The sequence below is a fragment of the Triticum aestivum genome, chromosome 2A (genome assembly GCF_018294505.1).
Source record: "Triticum aestivum cultivar Chinese Spring chromosome 2A, IWGSC CS RefSeq v2.1, whole genome shotgun sequence".
Taxonomy (NCBI): domain Eukaryota; kingdom Viridiplantae; phylum Streptophyta; class Magnoliopsida; order Poales; family Poaceae; genus Triticum; species Triticum aestivum.
In genome coordinates this window covers 135,739,059-135,759,969 of record NC_057797.1, presented here as the reverse complement: position 1 = coordinate 135,759,969, position 20,911 = coordinate 135,739,059, and positions in this window count along the sequence as shown.

The window sequence follows — 20,911 nt, the reverse complement described above, 5'->3', positions numbered from 1 at the left end:
TTAACATCATCTTTAATACCTTTTTCTTTCATAGATTTCTTTGCCTCTTGCATATCTTCAGGACTGAGAAATAGAATACCCCTTTTCTTCGGAGTTGGCTTAGGAGTTGGTTTAGGAAGTGTCCAATCATTTTCATTACTCAACATATTATTCAATAGCAATTCAGCTTGATCAACAGTTCTTTCTCTGAAAACACAACTAGCACAACTATCCAGGTGGTCTCTGGAAACATCGGTTAGTCCATTATAAAAGATATCAAGTATTTCATTTTTCTTGAGAGGATGATCAGGCAAAGCATTAAGTAATCGGAGAAGCCTCCCCCAAGCTTGTGGGAGACTCTCTTCTTCAATTTGCACAAAATTATATATTTCCCTTAAGGCAGCTTGTTTCTTATGAGCGGGGGAAATATTTAGCAGAGAAGTAATAAATCATATCCCGGGGACTACACACACAACCAAGATCCAGAGAATTAAACCATGTTTTAGCATAACCCTTTAATGAGAACGGAAATAACTTAAGGATATAGTAGTACCGAATTTTCTCCTCATTAGTGAACAGGGTGGCTATATCATTCAATTTTGTAAGATGTGCCACAACAGTTTCAGATTCATAGCCATAAAAAGGGTCAGATTCAACCAATGTAATTAACTCGGGATCGACAGAGAAATCATAATCCTTATCGGATATACAGATAGGTGAAGTAGCAAAAGCAGGGTCATATTTCATTCTAGCATTCAAAGACTTTTCTTTCAGCTTAGCTAACAGTTTCTTAAGATCATGTCTATCATTGCAAGCTAAAAAGTCTCTAGCATTGTCTTCATCCATAACCTAACCCTCATGCACAATAAGCAATTCATATCTAGGGGGAGAATCTTCATCATCACTTTCATCAATATTATCAGTTTCCATAATTTCATTCTCTCTAACCCTAGCAAGTTGTTCATCAAGAAATTCGCCTAGTGGCATAGTATTATCAAGCATAGAAGTAGTTTCATCATAAGCATCATGCAAAGTAGAAGTGGCATCATCAATAACATGCGACATACCAGAATAAATAGTAGGTGTAGGTGTCGCAAGTTTACTCAAAAAAAAAGTGAATCAAGTGCAGAGCTAGATGGAAGTTCCTTACCTCCCCACGTAGTTGAGGGAAAAATCTTGGTTCTTTCATCTTTCAAGTTCTTCATAGTGATCAACAGATATAAATCCCAAGTGACTCAAAGAATAGAGCTATGATCCTCGGCAACGGCACGAGAAAATAGTCTTGATAACCCACAAGTATAGGGGATCACAATAGTTTTCGAGGGTAGAGTATTCAACCCAAATTTATTGATTCGACACAAGGGGAGCCAAAGAATATTCTCAAGTATTAACAGTTGAGTTGTTAATTCAACTGCACCTGAAAGACTTAATATCTGCAGCAAAGTATTTAGTAGCAAAGTAATATGGAAGTAATGGTAACAGTGGCAAAAGTAACAGTATTGGTTTTGTAGTGATTGTAACAGTGGCAACGGAAAAGTAACTAAGCAAAGATCAATATATGAAAATCTCGTAGGCATTGGATCAGTGATGGATAATTATGTCGGATGTGATTCCTCATGTAACAGTTATAACATAGGGTGACACAGAACTAGCCCTAGTTCATCAATGTAATGTAAGCATGTATTCTGAATATAGTCATACGTGCTTATGGAAAAGAACTTGCATGACATCTTTTGTCCTACCCTCCCATGGCAACGGGATCCTATCAGAAACTAAGGGATATTAAGGCCTCCTTTTAATAGAGTACCGGAACAAAGCATTAACACTTAGTAAATACATGAACTCCTCAAACTATAGTCATCACCGAGAGTGGTCCCGATTATTGTCACTTCGGAGTTACCAGATCATAACACATAGTAGGTGACTATTGACTTGCAAAATAGGATCAAGAACTCACATATATTCATGAAAACATAATAGGTTCAGATCTGAAATCATGGCACTCGGGCCCTGGTGACAAGCATTAAGCATAGCAAAGTCATAGCAACATCAATCTCAGAACATAATGGATACTAGGGATCAAACCCTAACACAACTAACTCGATTACATGATAAATCTCATCCAACCCATCACCGTCCAGCAAGCCTATGATGGAATTACTCACGCACGGCAGTGAGCATCATGAAATTGGTGATGGAGGAAGGTTGATGATGACGATGGCGACGGATTCCCCTCTCCGGAGCCCCGAACGGACTCCAGATCAGCCCTCCCGAGAGAGATTAGGGCTTGGCGGCGGCTCTGTATCATAAAACGCGATGAATCCTTCTCTCTAATTTTTTTCTCCCCGTACGTGAATATATAGAGTTGGAGTTGAGGTCGGTGGAGCCTCAGGGGGCCCACGAGATAGGGGGCGCGCCCCCACCCTCGTGGACAGGGTGTGGGCCCCTTGACGTCGATTCTTTCGCCAGTATTTTTTATATATTCCAAAAATATTCTCCGAGAAGTTTCAGGTCATTCCGAGAAATTTTATTTCTGCACAAAAATAACACCATGACAATTCTGTTGAAAACAACGTCAGTCCGGGTTAGTTCCATTCAAATCATGCAAGTTAGAGTCCAAAACAAGGTCAAAAGTGTTTGGAAAAGTAGATACAATGGAGACATATAACTGCTCCACAAACCATCCAGCATGAGATATCTCAGCCTCCTCTGGCTCCTGAATCGCAGGTGGGCACATCAATCCAGCTCTGCAGTTACCATCTGGTCCTGCCACCATGGCTTTTGAAGGTAATAACACATCTGAGGGTAGCAGTTTGAATGCTCCACCTAGTTTTCGCCTAAAGGAAATATGCCCTAGAGGCAATAATAAATTTGTTATTTATATTTCCTTATATCATGATAAATGTTTATTATTCATGCTAGAATTGTATTAACCGGAAACTTTGTACATGTGTGAATACATAGACAAACAAAGTGTCCCTAGTATGCCTCTACTTGACTAGCTCATTAATCAAAGATGGTTAAGTTTCCTGACCATGGACATGTGTTGTCATTTGATGAATGGGGTCACATCATTAGAGAATGATGTGATGGACAAGACCCATCCGTTAGCTTAGCATAAATGATCGTTTAGTTTTATTGCTACTGCTTTCTTCATGACTTATACATATTCCTCTGACTATGAGATTATGCAACTCCCGAATACCGGAGGAACACTTTGTGTGCTATCAAACGTCACAATGTAACTGGGTGATTATAAAGATGCTCTACAGGTGTGTCTGATGGTGCTTGTTGAGTTGGCATTGATCAAGATTAGGATTTTTCACTCCGTGTATCGGGGAGGTATCTCTGGGCCCTCTCGGTAATGCTCATATCTATAAGCCTTGCAAGCAATGTGACTAATGAGTTAGTTATGGGATGATGCATTACGAAATGAGTAAAGAGACTTGCCGGTAACGAGATTGAGCTAGGTATGATGATACCGGCAATTGAATCTCGGGCAAGTAACATACCGATGACAAAGGTAATGACATATGTTGTTATGAGGTTTGACTGATAAAGTTCTTCATAGAATATGTAGGGGCCAATATGAGCATCCAGTTTCCGTTATGGGTTATTGACCGGAGATGTGTCTCGGTCATGTCTACATAGTTCTCGAACCCTTAGGGTCCGCACGCTTAATGTTCGATGACGATTTGTATTATGAGTTATGTGATTTGATGATCGAAGTTTGTTCGGAGTCCCGGATGAGATCACGGACATGACGAGGATTCTCGAAATGGTTGAGAAGTAAAGATATATATATATTGGAAGGTTACATTCGGACACCAGAATGGTTGCGGTAAGTTTTGGATAAGTTTTGGAGTACCGGGGGTTAGCGGATCCCCCCCCCTCGGGAAGTTAATGGGCTTTCATGGGCCTTAGTGGAAAGGACAGGAGGGCCACAAGGGAGGCCACGCCCCCCATGGACAATATGAATTGGACTAGGGAGGGGGCGGCGCCCCCTCTTTCCTTCTCCCCTCTTCCTCCTTCCCTCCGTCTCCTAGTTGGAATAGGAAAGGGGGGATCCTACTTGGACTGGGAGTCCAAGTAGGACTCCCCACTTGGCGCGCCCCATCTAGGGCCGGCCTCCTCTCCCCCCTCCTTTATATACGTGGGCGGGGGCACCCCAAATACACACCAAATCTTGTCTTAGCCGTGTGCGGTGCCCCCTCCACAGTTACACACCTCGGTCATATTGTCGTAGTGCTTAGGCGAAGCCCTGCGCCGGTAACTTCATCATCACCGTGGCCACGCCATCATGCTGACGGAACTCTCCCTCGTCCTCAACTGGATCAAGAGCTCGAGGGACGTCATCGTGCTGAATGTGTGCTAAACATGGAGGTGCCATACGTTCGGTACTTGGATCGACTGGATCATGAAGACGTTCGACTACATCAACCGCCTTACTAAACGCTTCCACTTTTGGTCTACGAGGGTACGTGGACACACTCTCCCTGATTGTTGCTATGCTTCTCCTAGATAGATCTTGCGTGATCATTGGAATTTTTTTTTTGAATTACTACGTTCCCCTACATCCTCTTCCTATTTTCAGACCAAATTTTTTGGCTCAAGCCTTTCAACTGCCAGAAAGTTTAGATCCCAAGCTTAAAAGTTTATTTTCTGACGACGATTCACCAGGAGAAGAGAGGGATTTCCTCTCCAAGCAAGGGATGGAGCTCTGGAATAATAATTTTGCACCTAATGATCCTTCTAACAAGGTAGTTCAGGTACCCACATATTGGTGTAAATTCATTTTAGTGGCTCTTTTAACTCTTGCCAGCTTTGATTGGGAAAATGAGCTGCTAGTATCATAGCTATGGACTTGCATCATTGAGGGATCAAAATCAATGTACTACTCCATTTGTTTTGCCTGATAAATGCCAAACAGACCAGATGCTAATTTGTAAACATGCTGCTGATGAACAGGAGGCATCTTCAGCAAACAACAACTCCACCCCTCAAGATAAGGATGGAGAAGCAATTATCCCATACATTGTAGTCATCACCTCTGCTATTCATGCTCAAAGGAAGAGAAAAGATAAAGCTCTAGTGGTGGAAACTGAGGTAAGAAGGAGTTACAGACCGCAAGAGATAAATAAAGGTTTTAAAAGACAATCATGCCAGGATAAGAATTGTTTCCCTTGCTCTTCCACTCCTCCTGATATTGCCACAAAGATTGTAAAAAAAACCTCTTTGTGTCTTTTTGCAAGGCTACAGCCAAGGATTTCTCTGATGAAATGATGCACCAGAATAAGAAGAAGAAAGAGGGCAAGCAAGCTTCTAAGGGGGCGCCAAAGAAGAGCCCTATCTTCAAGCACTAGTATGAAACTGTTTATCAGCCATTCTCTGAGCTCTATATGTATCCTATGAACTCATCTGGATGTTAGAAACTTTGTAACCTCTTGCTACTTTTGTCAGACTGGTCTGTCAACATGTGTTATGTGAAACTGAGACCTATATGCATTAAGCGTTCTAGTTGGAGGTGCTTTATTTTTGCTCCCCGTGATGTGATCTGGTCTACTACTTATCAAGTCTATATGAATATTTGTTTGATGATTGTCTCTGTGATGGGTTGGCTATGGAAAATATGTTGTAAACATTTTCTCAAGTTCCAGATAACACTATCACCTCATGAATAGAAACTGGAATATTCTAAATTGGAACATAAGAGGCATTAATGATAGTGGAAAATGGCTTGCTCTCAGAAATAAAATTGATGAAGCTAATGTAGATATTATTTGTATCTAAGAAACCAAGAAAGAGTCTTTTGATCAGAGATATTTGAAAAACTTCTGTCCAAGAAGGCTCAACACCTTAGATTTCCTCCCCTCTATTGGCGCTTATGGTGGTCTCTTAATTTCTTGGAACAACACTGTCTTTGAAGGAGAAACTCTTTTCTCTAATGACTTCTCTCTTTCCATCCAATTTACTTCAAAGCTATCTAGGGACACTTGGATTCTCACAAATATCAATGGACCTTGTCAAGGAGATGCAAGAGACATGTTTTTAGATTGGTTTAAGCAAATTCAAATGCCTGATGACATGCAGTGGATAATCATGGGGATTTTAATTATATTAGATATACAAGTAATAGAAGCAGATCTGGTGGAAACTTTTCTGATATGATGAAATTCAATGAAGCTATTAACTCCTTGGATTTGGTAGAAATTCCTCTAAAAGGTAGAAACTTTGCATGGAGCAACATGCAGACTGCCCCTCTCCTGCAAAAACTTGATTGGGTTTTCACATCTAAGACTTGGACTTCTCAATATCCAAACACAGTGGTGCTCCCTTCGGCTAAACCTGTATCAGATCATATTCCATGCCTTGTTCAAATTGGTACTCACATCCCAAGGGCTGAAATCTTCAGGTTTGAGAATTATTGACCACATATTGAGGGTTTCAAAGATATTGTCAGGCAGAACTGGGAGCAAGCTATTCATATCAATGACAGTGCCAACAAAATAACAACAAATTTAAGAGACTCATGAAATGTCTTAAAACTTGGGCCAAATCCATCTCACGACTCAGCAAATCAATCAAGGCTACCAATGAAGTAATCCTGTTTTTTGACACTATTGAGGACTACAGACCCCTGAATAATATTGAAAGTAATGGTAGAGATTTTCTTAAAAACATCTTATGAACTTGCTGCAATTACAGAAAATCTACTAGCAACAGAGGGCTACCATTAGGTGGGTCAAGTTTGGAGAGGCAAATTCACAATATTTCCAAGCAAAGGCCACAATCAAATTCAGAGTAAACCATATTGATTGTCTTCAAGATGAGATGGAAAATTCCTTTAGAGATCACAGTTCTAAAGCACACATTCTTCACAATGCTTTCAAAAGGAGACTGAATACTTCTGCTCCAACTTTCAACCCTCTTAACTTGGAAAGTTTGCTGGAGAGGAACTGTGATTTGACACTGCTTGAGGCACCCTTCACTAAAGAGGAAATTGACAAAGTTATTAAAGAGCTTCCTGCTGATAAAGCTCCAGGGCCAGATGGTTTTAATACCAATTTTGTTAAGCACTGCTGGGATATCACTGCTCCATATTTTTATTCCCTTATTGATGATTTTTATCATGGCAAAATTAGCTTGCAAAGCATAAATTCATCATTCATCACACTCATCCCCAATAAATTAGCTTTGCTTAAGTGCTCCATCCAAATCATCACCAACCTGTTAGCAAACAGGTTACAGTCAGTTATCTTGTAGTTGGTCCACACCAATCAATATGGTTTCCTAAAATCAAGATCAATTTAGGACTGTCTAGCTTGGACCTATGAGTATATCAATCAACACAAATCCTTAGGACAGGAAATCATTGTTCTCAAATTAGACTTTGAAGAATCTTTTGACCTCATTGAACATCAGGCTATTAAACAGATTCTCGCTGTGAAAGGTTTTGGGACTAGGTGGATCATGTGGATGAACATGATATTCGCTTCTGGTTATTCTTTTGTCCACTCAATGGTGTACCAGGAAAACAATTCTTATGCAAAAGAGGGGTCAAACAAGGAGATCCAGCTTCACCTCTTCTTTTTGTGCTAGCAGCTGATATCTTGTAGGCTATTATGAATGAGGCTATGTGATGTGGAGCATCCTATGGACATCACCATGTCAAGAGTCCTTTTGGCAAGTGGCACATGCAAACTCTACTTCACATACATAAAGGTGAATGATCTCCTTTACACGTGCTCACTTGACCCCTTCAAGGATGGTATACTACTTGACACTCCACTCGTGTGCATACATAGGTACTGTGGGAATGCTACAGACAACGAGGAGGAGTGCAAGCGCCAAGGAACAACTACCCCATCCGCGAGGGAAGCATGGAAGAGAACACGCAAGAAACGGAGCAGCTACAAGTTACAGCTCTCGGACGTCCGACAATCTCCGAATGTCCGACGATCTCCAGATGTCCGATGCCTGGAGACTCCAGCAGCCAGATTGACTACTGCAGATGAAGACGCTATAGTGGCCGGACAACCGACAACCACCGGACGTCTGACAAGTCCTAGCGCCCGGACAACCTACGCTGACCGGACGACCGGCGCCACCAGTCTAGATAAAAAACATCGGAAGTTCGACGCCCCCCGGACGACCGAACCCCCGTGAGCGACCGAATGTCCGACACTGCCTGTGCGCAGCCGGGCCTTTGGCCTTGTATCCCTCTCCCACTTACCCCTTCGTGTCTTAGACTATAAATAGACCACCTCCACCTCCTTTCCAGGGTCAGCAATGTGATAGCTCATTTAAGAGATAGAGCTTTACTCATCCACTTGATACCCTTCTCCATTGGAGTTCACGACCTCTTTGGAGAAGATCCTCCAAGTGGATTCAAGACCCCTCACGGGAAGATCCATCTCGGATTCAAGACCCCTCACGAGAAGATCCGTCTAGGATACCATCAAGACCTCCTCTTGGAGATGAACTCCTAAGGTGTTTCGGCTACTTAGGGGTGGTTACTTCTTCATTAACCACCACGATAACTTCCGCATAGGCGTGCCCACCATACACTTCTGCCACCCCCAACATAACCCAATTTTGTTTGAGCTTGTTTGAGTTGTGAGTGAGTCTCCTAAGGTGTTTCGGCTACTTAGCTAGGGACGGTGACCTCAACTTCAACTTGCATAACCCATCATTGCATTTCCGCAATACCATTGAGCTTTTGCAACACCACCACCGCTTTCCGCTACAACCTTTTGACATTTGCCTTTGGAGATTTTGAGATCGCGGTTTTTCAGTTTCCTAAGGTGTTTCAGCTAATTAGGAACGGTTCTACATTAGGAACACTGCCACTCATCATCGCAATGGATGGTAACCTCGACGACATCATTGTACATTCTCCTTGCAATTGCATTGTTAACCCCTAGCCTATTTTGCGCCACTTACCTATCGAGACTAGCCATTGAGTATTGCGGCAATTTTACTTGTGCACATTAGTGATCATCGATCCGCCCTTCCATTGCATACATACCATATCATATTGGTATCATATCATCTCTTATGTCACAAGTTTGTTCCCGCATATATACAATTGCTATCTTGGTTTGTGCATTTCACAAAGTGTCCAACAAAAAAAGAATAAGCTTTTAAGCAAAGAGAAAGAGCAAAGAGCTTGTAAGCAAGAGACACATCATCGTATCATAGTGCATTACAATATATCATATGGTGTCATACTCGATCATCTTGGATCATCTTGTGCTAAAGCACCAGAACATACATACATGGCATACTTGGGATAGAAAGTTTATCCATTTTGCATCTCATAGGTTGTGCACAAGTGTCGTATCTTCCTATTGAGCAATCGTGCTAGCATGTCTCTTGAGTTGTGCAACACGAGCGTTTTCCCTGGATTGCATATTTTGTGCTCGTTCCTTGGTTACATGACCCCATTTTATCTATCTGTGTGTGCGTTTCCGTGTACCATTCTTTGCTATTGGTCTACTTGTTTCACTTGTGGATTTTTAAATCTCTTTCAACATTATTGACTCTTGCTAACATTTTGCATCAAACTTTTGTGCCACTATCCTCACCGAGGTCCACCATAAGCTTTACTTGATAGGTGTGAGTGAACAAGTCCGGTACCAATTCCACTATTCTTTCATTTCACATTGAGTGAAACGAGATACATCCTCAACTTTAGGAAAATGTAACTTGGTATTGTTTATCTCATTTCCTACTCACCTCTTCTCGAGTCTTGTGATGGATAGGCAAAAAGCACACCCCCTCCGGTCTACAACAACAACAAGTTCGATGCCATGAACAACAACTTCGACGCCAAGATGGATGCTCAAATGGTGGAGATCAAATCCCTCATCAAGGCCTACAAGTGGTCTTCCAAATCTCCGAGAAGACGCTCTAGTGCACATGCTTCCGAGCTACCATCTCCGGCAAGATCACATCAGCATCGACACCACCACCGACAAGGACATGAAGGTTAAGAGCTCCACACCAACAACCACTCAATGACTTCACCATCTCCCTTGGCATCTTTGCCAAGCGACTTCAAGGAATCTTCGCCCACGGACATACGACATCTTTGCCAACAAGCACCCCAAGACTATGCTCAAGAGAAGCTCCCCAAACTCAAGTTTGCGACTTCCACAAGCTACTAGGACCTCGACACCGACCACGCGATTCCTTTCTATGGACTCAAGAACCCGAGGAGTATCTCGAGTGGGAGCGCTTAATGGACGACTAACTCAAGCTACATCAAGTCCCTTCCGATGATCAAGTGAAGTGCGCCACAAGAAACTTCCATGACTATGCGTCGACATGGTGGCTTCACACACTTTCGGAGAGCTATGACATGAGTTGTACCAAGACGAAGAGAGCTATGCGGCGAGAGTTCATGCCTCCAACCTACACGGAACAACTTCTACGCCAATTGGAAAACATTATCCAAGGATCCAAGTCCATCGACACGTAATTCAAGGAGATGAAGAATGCCTTGCAACGAGCCAGCGTGGACGACCCCACTTCAATGAAGTTCCACATCTTGATGGGATTGCACAACGACATCTCCAAGACTATCTTCCTCGAGAACTGCAAGTCCCTCGACAACAACTACATTGGTGCTCTCAAGGCTGAACAAGAACTCATGAAGTCCAAGGGTTCTCCACCCCAAGCACACTTCTCGACGACCAAGCTCCACGACAAGGAGCATGAGGATAGTACCACCAAGATGTCCAAGCCCGATGAGCTCCATGATGATGCTCCCAAGTTTGGTTTCACTACCATCCCTCTTTGTGGCATTGATGATGCCGAGTCTACTTTGACTCTTTCTCAAGATGGTGCAGCGACGACTACAAGTACGGAGCCATTCCAGGACCAAGCTTTGGAGGTGAGCGACATGGTGACGAGCAAGGATGATGCTTCCATCTTAGGAGGCGAGAGTGCTGATGTGCCATCTTCGGCCTTCATCAACGGCGACGGTGACGAGATGATCAAGCATGGGATTTTCCCGTCGGTCATGGAGGAGAGCGATGATGTGCCATCTTCGGCCTTCATCCACAGCGACGGCGATGACATGGTTGAGCATGGGATTTTCCCTTCGACCACGGCGACGTATGATGACTTGAGTGACTTGTGCCACCATATTGAGAGTGAGAGTGACTTCACCACTAGCCCCATATATGATGTGTTGCCCCAATTCCAATGTGAGGAGAGCCACAACCCCACTACTTGAGTGAGATGAGTGACTACACCATATGTGACTTTGAGTGCACCTATTTTGAGGGAGTGAGTGAACCACCACATAGAGAGAGTGAGATAGTTGATAGGTCTTGTGAGGCCAATTTCAACACTAACGACTTGACCTCTACCTCTATTGTGTCTTTTCATTTGGTGCAAGGTCCCATATATGATGACGCGCCGATCCTCGACGACTTCGTCCTTCCTTTTTACAAGATGATGGCCATGGTGGAATCTGATGCACCCCCCACATGGTTCCATCAAGATGATGATGACCACCATTTGGTCTTTCCCTCCTCACCTACACCACTTGAGTGAAATGACAAAGGTAGCATAGGTGAAGGTGATGCTCTAGTCCCACTAGTGTAAATTGTTGACATTGATTTCTTGCATGATGTTGATCAACCTATTACCATGTTTCATGCTAGTGTGACTTCCCCATGTAATTATTTACCCATTTATGATGAGTATGATGATTGCCATGTGGAGTCTATTAGTTGTGACGCCATGTTACATAGGATTTCTTGTGATAATTCTCTTGGTCACATCATGTTTCACAATCCGCTTGACTTCTCATATGCTATACATGAGATCAACCATATGTCACATTTGCAATCTCATTGTAGTGACTATGCATATGCCATTAAAATAAACCCAATTTGCACTTATGGCATAGATGACAAGCCCATGGTTATTGGCATTTGTTTTTCTTGTGATGATATTGGCATGCTCCCTTTGCATAATTTATCTCATATGCCATGCCATGACCACCTAGCTTCGGATATGCATTGTTTTGCATGTTATCCATTTTCTCCATATGATGTTTCTGATATTGCTCATGAGGATACCCCCATAGTTTCCGATACATTTTAGGAGATTTTGATCCATCCCATCCATTGCATGATCCCAATACTCGTGTGCACCATATGCTCCCCATGAATACAAATGATCTTGTTGTGCCACGCACTTGCTATAATTGCATGCTCAATTTGTGTCCCCATCGTGTCATACATAATAACTATTCTGTCATGATGGATGACATGTTCTTATACCATGCATCAAATTTCTTCGAGCATTGCTTATCTTGTGATAACTCACACATGCACATACACATCATGATGAATGATGTGTACATTTACCACGCACACAATTTCTTTGGTTTGTGTCTCTTTTGTGTAGGTACCGATGAATACTTGTCAACCTCGCAATCCCATGAGTTGACAAAATGAGCTCTAGAGAGTAACGATGATTTGGGATCCCGTGGATTGTCCTTACCACCATTCCCTTTGCGCAAAGACTTCGTGCATTTCTTCTACATGACCCTCACATGGTTATGGCTTATTGTCCATTATGTATCGTTTGCCCATATTACCATGTTCACTTTGCATGATATGCTCATTCCTATGCCTTTGCCATGCATTAGTGACCCATGCTTTGCATTACACATGATGATTGATTCTCATACTTGTATGTGTATTTGCAAGCTTGGTGTAGATATTGCTTGTTATTTCCATGCTCCTTTTGTGACCCATTCCTATGATGATACTACGATCTTGCTTTGTGTTCATGCTTGCGATATGTCATGTGCATTGTCTATGCCTACTATTTGCTCACATGACATGATTGCCATGATTTCCTCTAGTGTGTTGCATCTTCGCTCCATTAGTTTGCATGTCTTGATTCCTATGCTTGCTTATGTTGCATCACCCATGATTCATACTTTCTCATTTCCATGCGATTGATGACAACCATTACCATGCTTTGCACATAATTGCTATTGCTTCTTCTCATATATCTCCATATGTTGCCTCTCTCATGCTAGAAGATTTTCCATGTATTGAGTGCAACAATGATGTTAGTCTTGCTAATGAGATTCCCCCCATAGCATTCTCGCATATATTCAGAGATTTTGACATATTCCTTGTGAAGCATGCTTGGCTTACCTCTTTTCACCATATACCTAGTGTCATGAATATAGTCGTCGTTGCATCATATTATTCATGCACTTGTGCTCCTAATGGTTATGTGCAAGAGAAGAGAACCATCATGATGGATGATGTGTTTATCTATCATGCACATACGTTCTTTATTTTGTTGTGTGCATGTGTAGGATATTTTGACTTTGTGTTGACTTCCACTTCACATGAGTTGACCATTCGAGCTCTTGAGAGCGAGCCACTTTTGACTGATGCGCTTCTACAATGCATTTGCTACCACTTCGGCATTGTGAAGGACACACAAGGACATGCTTTCAAGGTGATATCCTTCTCTTTTGAGAACCCCCAAACCATGAGCATGAATATTGTGGATCCTACTTCATGTGTTGCTTTCACCTTGACATATTACACACATGCTAGAGATCCTGCTTCGACTTATCATTGCCACATTGCCATGCTTCATGACATATATACTTTGTGTGTTGCATCCAATTCTTGGATCACTTGCTCCTCTCATATGTTTGGTTGCAACAATGTCATTTCTTCACATATGCCATGTCCCATTGCTTGTCGCATGATTGTCTTGATTGCCTCACACATGATGAACAATTGCTCTTTCTATTGTGTTGAGCGCCACACTATATTCACTACACCCTATGCACGTTATGCTTGGATTGTCTTGCACTTGACCCATGTGTTTAGACACTTCATTTTGGTGTTATGAATAATTATTATGCCTAACATAGACCATTCATTGAGCAATTTGTGAATGCTTGCTATGACCTTGAGGTAGATGCGTATTCTCTTGTCAAACATATTTGCATCACTACCTCACAAGTGCATACTAGTCCCCATGATATATTTGCTTGTGCTTGATTGGTGTGCTCACATGCCATGTCACAATCCTTTGTCACACCTTATGCTATGCTTGATGACGACACTTGTTGGGTGAATCACCTCTTGAATGCTTGGTTTTGCACTAACGCAAACCACATTTGTTTTTTCCAAGTGTTTGTTGTCCTTAATCCTTTTGAAGGAATCACAAGACGGTGCGACATTGGAGAGTGCCCATTTCGAGCTTCAAGATGACGAGTACTTGATGAACGTCCACTCTTCTATATGGCGAAGCCATCTCTTTCCCATGGTGATTTGGTTTTTGATCCGAGGTCGGATCTGTCCCAAGGGGAGGGGGGAGATGATGCGGAGCATCCTATGGACATCACCATGTCATGAGTCCGTTTGGCAAGTGACACATGCAACCTCTACTTCACATACATAAAGGTGAATCATCTCCTTTACACGTGCTCACTTGACCCCTTCGAGGATGGTATACTACTTGACACTCCACTTGTGCATACATAGATATTGTCGGAACGCTACGAGCAACGAGGAGGAGTGCAAGCACCAAGGAACAACTACACCATCCGCAAGGGAAGCATGGAAGAGAAGACGGAAGAAACAGAGTTGCCACGAGTTACAACTCTCGAACGTCCGACGATCTTCGGACAATCGATGATCTCCGGACGTCCAACGCCTGGAGACTCCACCAACCAGATTGACTACAACAGACGAAGACGCTACAACGGTCAGATGTACAACAACCACCGGACGTCCGACAAGTCCCAGCGCCCGGACGACCGACACCGACCGGACGACCGGTGCCACCAGTCCAGAGAAGAAACGTCGGAAGTCCGATGCCCTCCGGACGACTGGACCCCGTGAGCGACCGTACATCCGACCCCGACCGGACGTCCGACACTGCCTTTGCGCAGCCAGGCCTTTGTCCTTGTATCCCTCTCACACTTACCCCTTCGTGGCGTAGACTATAAATAGACCACCTCCACCTCCTTTCTAGGGTCAGCAATGTGATAGCTCATTTGAGAGATAGAGCTTTGCTCATCCACTTGATACCCTTCTCCATTGGAGTTCACGACCTCGTCGGAGAAGATCCCCCAAGTGGATTCAAGACCCCTCATGGGAAGATCCATCTTGGATTCAAGACCCCTCACGGGAAGATCCGTCTAGGATACCATCAAGACCTCCTCTTGGAGATGAACTTTACCTTGTATCTTTCCCCTTGTTGTTTATGTACCTTGTGGATCTTGTGTGTTTGATTGTCTAGTGGATGTGTGATTGGACTTGTTATTGAGTGTTCCCCTTGTGATTTCTCCCCATTCTTCCCCGTGTTCATCGTGTTCTTCGAGGGAATCCACTCCAATTGTGAAAGATCGGCCTACACCAGGTTAGTCCCGTATCACTATGCACAACAATCTGGTAAATAAACCTTTGGAAAATCATCCTTGCCTTGACTTCCCAGTTATTTAGTATGAAGATGACACAATCCTGGTAATGCCTGCTTCTGAAGCTCAGGTTGAACAACTGAAATATTTGTTGCTTCACTTCACCATGTTCACTAGTTTGAGAGTAAACTTTGAAAAATCTGCCATAGTGCCAATCAACACCAGTCCAACAAAGTTGCAATCACTAGCCAACAGACTGGGGTGTGCCATTGGCTGCTTTCCTTTCACATACCTTGGCCTTCCTTTAAGTCTTGTTAAACCTAAAATGGAAGATTTTGCCCCATTGCTAAAAAGAATTGACAAAAGACTTGCTGGTTGTTCAACATTTCTCTCATATGGGGACAAACTCACTCTGATCAAATTAGTTTTCACTCCCCACTTTCTTCATGTGTACTTTGAATCTACCAGCTGGCATTATAGAACAGATCAATAAATACCCCAGGCATTGCTTCTAGAGGAAATATGGCATGGAGGATAGAGGCACAACTTTAATCTCATGTAACAAGGTTTGTTTGCCCAAGGAGCAAGGAGGACTTGGGGTTATTAACATTTCCATCCATAACAAATGTTTGCTCATGAAGCACCTTCACAAATTTCTTAATCATGAGGATTTGCCCTGGGTCAAGTTGGTTTGGGAATCTTACTACCCTGAGGGTATTCTCAAAAACAGATTTGTGGGATCCTTTTGGTGGAGGAGTATTATTAAGCTACTTCCTAAGTACAAGATGATATCCAGAGGAAAAATTGGGCAGGGAAACACAATTATATTTTGGCATGATAATTGGGGGCATGGTATAATCAAAGACAAATTCCCTGAACTGTTTTCATTCTCCATCAATGCAAATTTGACAGTTTAGCACTTCCTACAAGCACCAGACATCGTGGATAGTTTCCATACACCATTATCAACACAAGCACATCAACAACTCCAAGAAGTACAAAATATGGCACAACAAACCCAACTCTCCTCACATTTTGATACATGGGTTTATCCCTGGGGCAGTGCTTTCTCTTCCATCAAAATGTATAAGGAACTTACCATTGGAGAGCTTGCTCCCCCCATCTTCAAGAAGCTTTGGAAAAGTGCGGTTATGCTCAGATTCAAGATATTCTTTTGGCTGATGATGCATGATAGGGTCAATACAAGAAATTTGCTACATAGAAAGTCTTTCCATCTGCCTTCATATAATTGTGTGCTTTGCCAAAACAACACCATGGAGACAGCCATGCACCTCTTTTAGGATTGTGACTTTGCCTTAAGTTGCTGGAATTCAATTCTTGGTCAAAGAAACAGATGCCTATCGGTTTATGATGAGATCCTCCTCGCATTACAAGCTCTGCTGACAGCTATTGCCATGGAGATTATAATTATGGGCTGCTGGAACATCTGGATGCGAAGGAATGACATCATTTTCAGGGCAGCCACTACATCCATCCATTCCTGGTGGGCCTCTTTCAGATCAGACATGCTCCTAGTCAAACACAAGATTAAAGGCAAAATTGTAGATCAACTCTCCAGTTGGATTGACCGATTTTTAACTTAATCTCATGTTAAAACAAGAATTCACGAAAACTGGAGTAGGTTGAGTGGTTGTAATGTTGTACATAATACTTTCTGTAAATACTTTATTTATTTTAATATTTACCGTCGAATGATTGTTCTACAGTTTCCGGTTCAAAAAAAATATCAATGCACAAAATAATAGATTTTAAAATTTATATTAGTGAACATACGACAAATTTCCTACGTTAATATTCTTGTCACGCATCATTTATAAACCCATGACTTTGGACACACAAACACACATATTCATGACTGGGTGCGAAAAATGAGTTTTGAAATTTCCGGTGCATGACCACTTATTTATTGCATAAGTCGTTGGACTCTGACCAAACGCTCACTGCGGCTCTCCCCATGGCTTTGGGCCGACCCAGGGTGGGACATAGGGTGCATTTTTTCGTTTCTGTTTCATCTTTTACTTCTCATTTGTTTTGAAATTCATAAATCTTCACTAAAAATTGATTAAATGTGTAAGAATTTGGAAATTTTTATGTGTATTTAAAAAATGTTTGTGAATCCAAATAATCTTGGCAAATTCATAGAATGTCCTTGATTTTAAAAAATTGAAAATAAAAAAAAAGTGTTAGCGGATTTGGAAAATGTTCATGAATTCAAAAAATAGTCGAGAAGTTGAAAATACGTTTGTCAAATAAAAAGACATTTGTGATTTTTGAAAACTATTTGTGAATTCAAAAAATGTCCATGATTTAGAATATGTTTTTGAACTCAAAAAAACATAAAATAGAAAAGTTTCATGAAATAATTTTTTTTATGATATTCAAAATGTATGTAAATTTAGAAAATATTCATCAATTTGAAATATGTACATTTTTTTAAGAAATCATGAATACAAAAAGTTCCCTAATTCAAAAAAATTCATGAATTTGAATAAGGGAAATACAATAAAAAGGATAAAAAAGAAAGACAAACAGGAAAAAAACCTACATAGAATAAAAAAAATCAATTCACCCCAGTAGCATGCGCGAGCGGGAGGAGGCATTTCTTCACTATCTACTATAAGTCATATGTATTGCCGGCTGCGACCGCTAAGGCTCTGACCGCCTACGCGTGCTAGCAGGGAGCCGGCACTATAAATGGCGCTACGGGCCGCTTTGTTGCGGCCGGTTTGGGAACATTCCGGAAGCTTCCCTGCCGGTTTGGGAATCTTACAGGCTGTTTTTTCATTGTTGTTTTATTACTGGGTTTTTATTCTATTATTGTGTTTTTATTTATTTTGCATATTTTTTATTGTTGTTCTGAAATTTCACAAATACTAAAAATTAGTTTGAATTTTTTTTAAATTGATCATTTTTAATATTTTGTTTTCTTACAAAACTAATTGGAATTTACTGAAATGATCAAAATTTATAAAAATTCTTCACACTTTTTAAGGAAAACGAGATGTCAGAAATTGTTTCTGGTCTCAACTGTACCCTAATATTTTTGTATTCGGGTGAAAACTAATTCAATTTACGTGCTAATTTTGAATTGAAAAATATTTTTTTGAACTTGTGGAAACTTTTTGTATTCTGAAACATTTTGTGATTTTTAAGAATATTTTTGAATTCTTGAACATTTTCCTAATTTCCTGATTTGTTTCAAATTCATGAACATTTTCATGTATCTGGGTGACCATTTTTTTGTGTTTGCAGACATTTTTCGAATTTCATGAACTTTTTATGAATTCTGGAAGAATGTTTGAATACACATGAACTGTTTTTTTAATCAAAACCGTTTTATTGTATTTCTGAAGTTTTTGAATCATAAATTAAACTGACCAAAAAAGGAGATAAACATGTGCCATCTGGCTGGGCCAGTCCCATCTAGCGATACAATAGCACCCGCTATCTACCACAGTACGCGGGATTATGAAGTGCCACATAGCACGGTTGCTCCTACATGGCGCCGTACGCGCCGGCAGCCACTGGAGCGTGCACCCTCCCCGCTCCCCCGCGCGGCCTTTGGGTTGGTCCATGTATGGGGTGGGCAGCCCCTTGTCTTTTCTTTCTTCTCTTTTCAGCATTTTTATTTTTTTAAATTAACTCCGGATTTCAGAGAAAAGTTGCAAAATTGTTGAATTGTTCGTGAGTTCAAAGATTGTTCGTGGCTTGGAAAATGTTCAGGAAATGATAAAATGCTCACGGGTTCTAAAAATGTTCGCAATTTCAGAAATAATGTTCGACTATTCAGTTTTTTTTACAATTTAAAAAATTCATCAATTTCTAGGTATATATTGACAATATTAAAAAATGTTTGAGAATTTTGAAAAATGTCCCCAAATTTTTAAAAAAATGTTCAACAAATTGAGAAAATTTCTAAAAATGTCAAGTTTTCCAGAAAATGTACACAATTACTAGGATTGTTCGTGAATATGAAAAATGTTCATGCCTAGGATCTTTTTTAAAAAAACTGCACGATTTTGAAAATATGTTCACTTTTTCCAAAAATATTCACGAATTTCTGAAAACTGTTCATCAATTCAAAAAAATGTTTACAGATTTTAAAAAAAACTGTTCGGCAATTTAAAAAATGTACCACTTTCGAAAATTGTTCACAATTTGAGAAACATTGTTCGTAAATTTCAAACATGTCCGAAAATAAGAGATAGGAAAGGAGAAAAAAAAGAAAAATAGAACATTAAAAGATTTTCGCAAATTAAAAAAAAAGAATAAAAAATAAAACAGAAATGAAAACAGAAAAAGTAAATGGAAAAAACGAAAGAAAACCAGAAAAACCCAGTTCCGGGAAGGTCCTAGATCCTTCCCAAAACCTGTTGGGGGTGAAACACCAAAATGGGCCGGCTCATTGAAACAGCGGCGTGCAGGGGGGGTATGCGCTACGTGGCTTCGCAGCGACCTACGCGCTATATAGAAGCTGCGACATAACACATATGATCAGAAAATGAGTAACCACATCTTCGCATGCAAAGAAGAATCCCAACTAAAAAAAACAGGAGGTGCCCAGCCTGACGATACAAAAGAAACGTCCACACACACATCAAAAGAGGGCTTCGTCAGTAGACAAATCAAAAAAATCGACATTCATAGACAAGAGCCCAATTTTTTTTTTTTTTTTTTGAGATGCAAGAGCCCAAAATTTTGGTGACGGAAACAAAAGAAAACACGGCAAAACCTTATTTGGCAGGATAATCGACAACTAAAGCATACCCCTCGCTCCATATCGTTCCTAAAGGGCTGGCCCATCTAAGAGTCGTGCGAGGTTCGGCTTTTAAGAAGCCCCTTGAAGATTCCCAACCCTTTTATTTTCTGGTTTCATTCTTTTTTGTCTGTTTTTCCCCTGTTTTATTTTTTTAATTCATTATTTTTAAATTTTGTGATATTTTTAAATTCAAGATCTTTTTATTTTTAAATTTGCAAACTTTCCTTCGATTCACTAATTGTTTTCAAATTTATGAACTTTTTATTCACGAAGTATTTGCAAATTCTTATACATTTTTGGGTTCACAGATGTTTTCAAACTCCGAATTGTTTTTGTACTTGCTAATTTTTTCTGTATTCGTGAACATTTAAAAAAAAGTGAAAAGTCAACAGTCAGATATGCCGAACGGTCACTGGTCAAAGGTTAGATGGCCAGCTGACGAACAAGCTAGGGATGATCGAGCGAGCAAACTTTTCTGAAATTCCTGAACGAGCTACTGACGATCGAGCGAAGCGAGCGTCGTACTATAACGGGCCGACCCCAACAAACCTTCCGCGTGAGCACATCTTTTCTGAGTTTGTAAGTGTTCGTGTAGAGCATAATCTAAACAGAAATCTCTTGCATGAGATTAAGACGACAGAGCTGGGAGAAGATGAGTTTATGGTCTTAGATTTAAGTATGAAAGCGCTCTCAGGTTCTGCATGTGCTGTGGGAACATCGGTCATGGT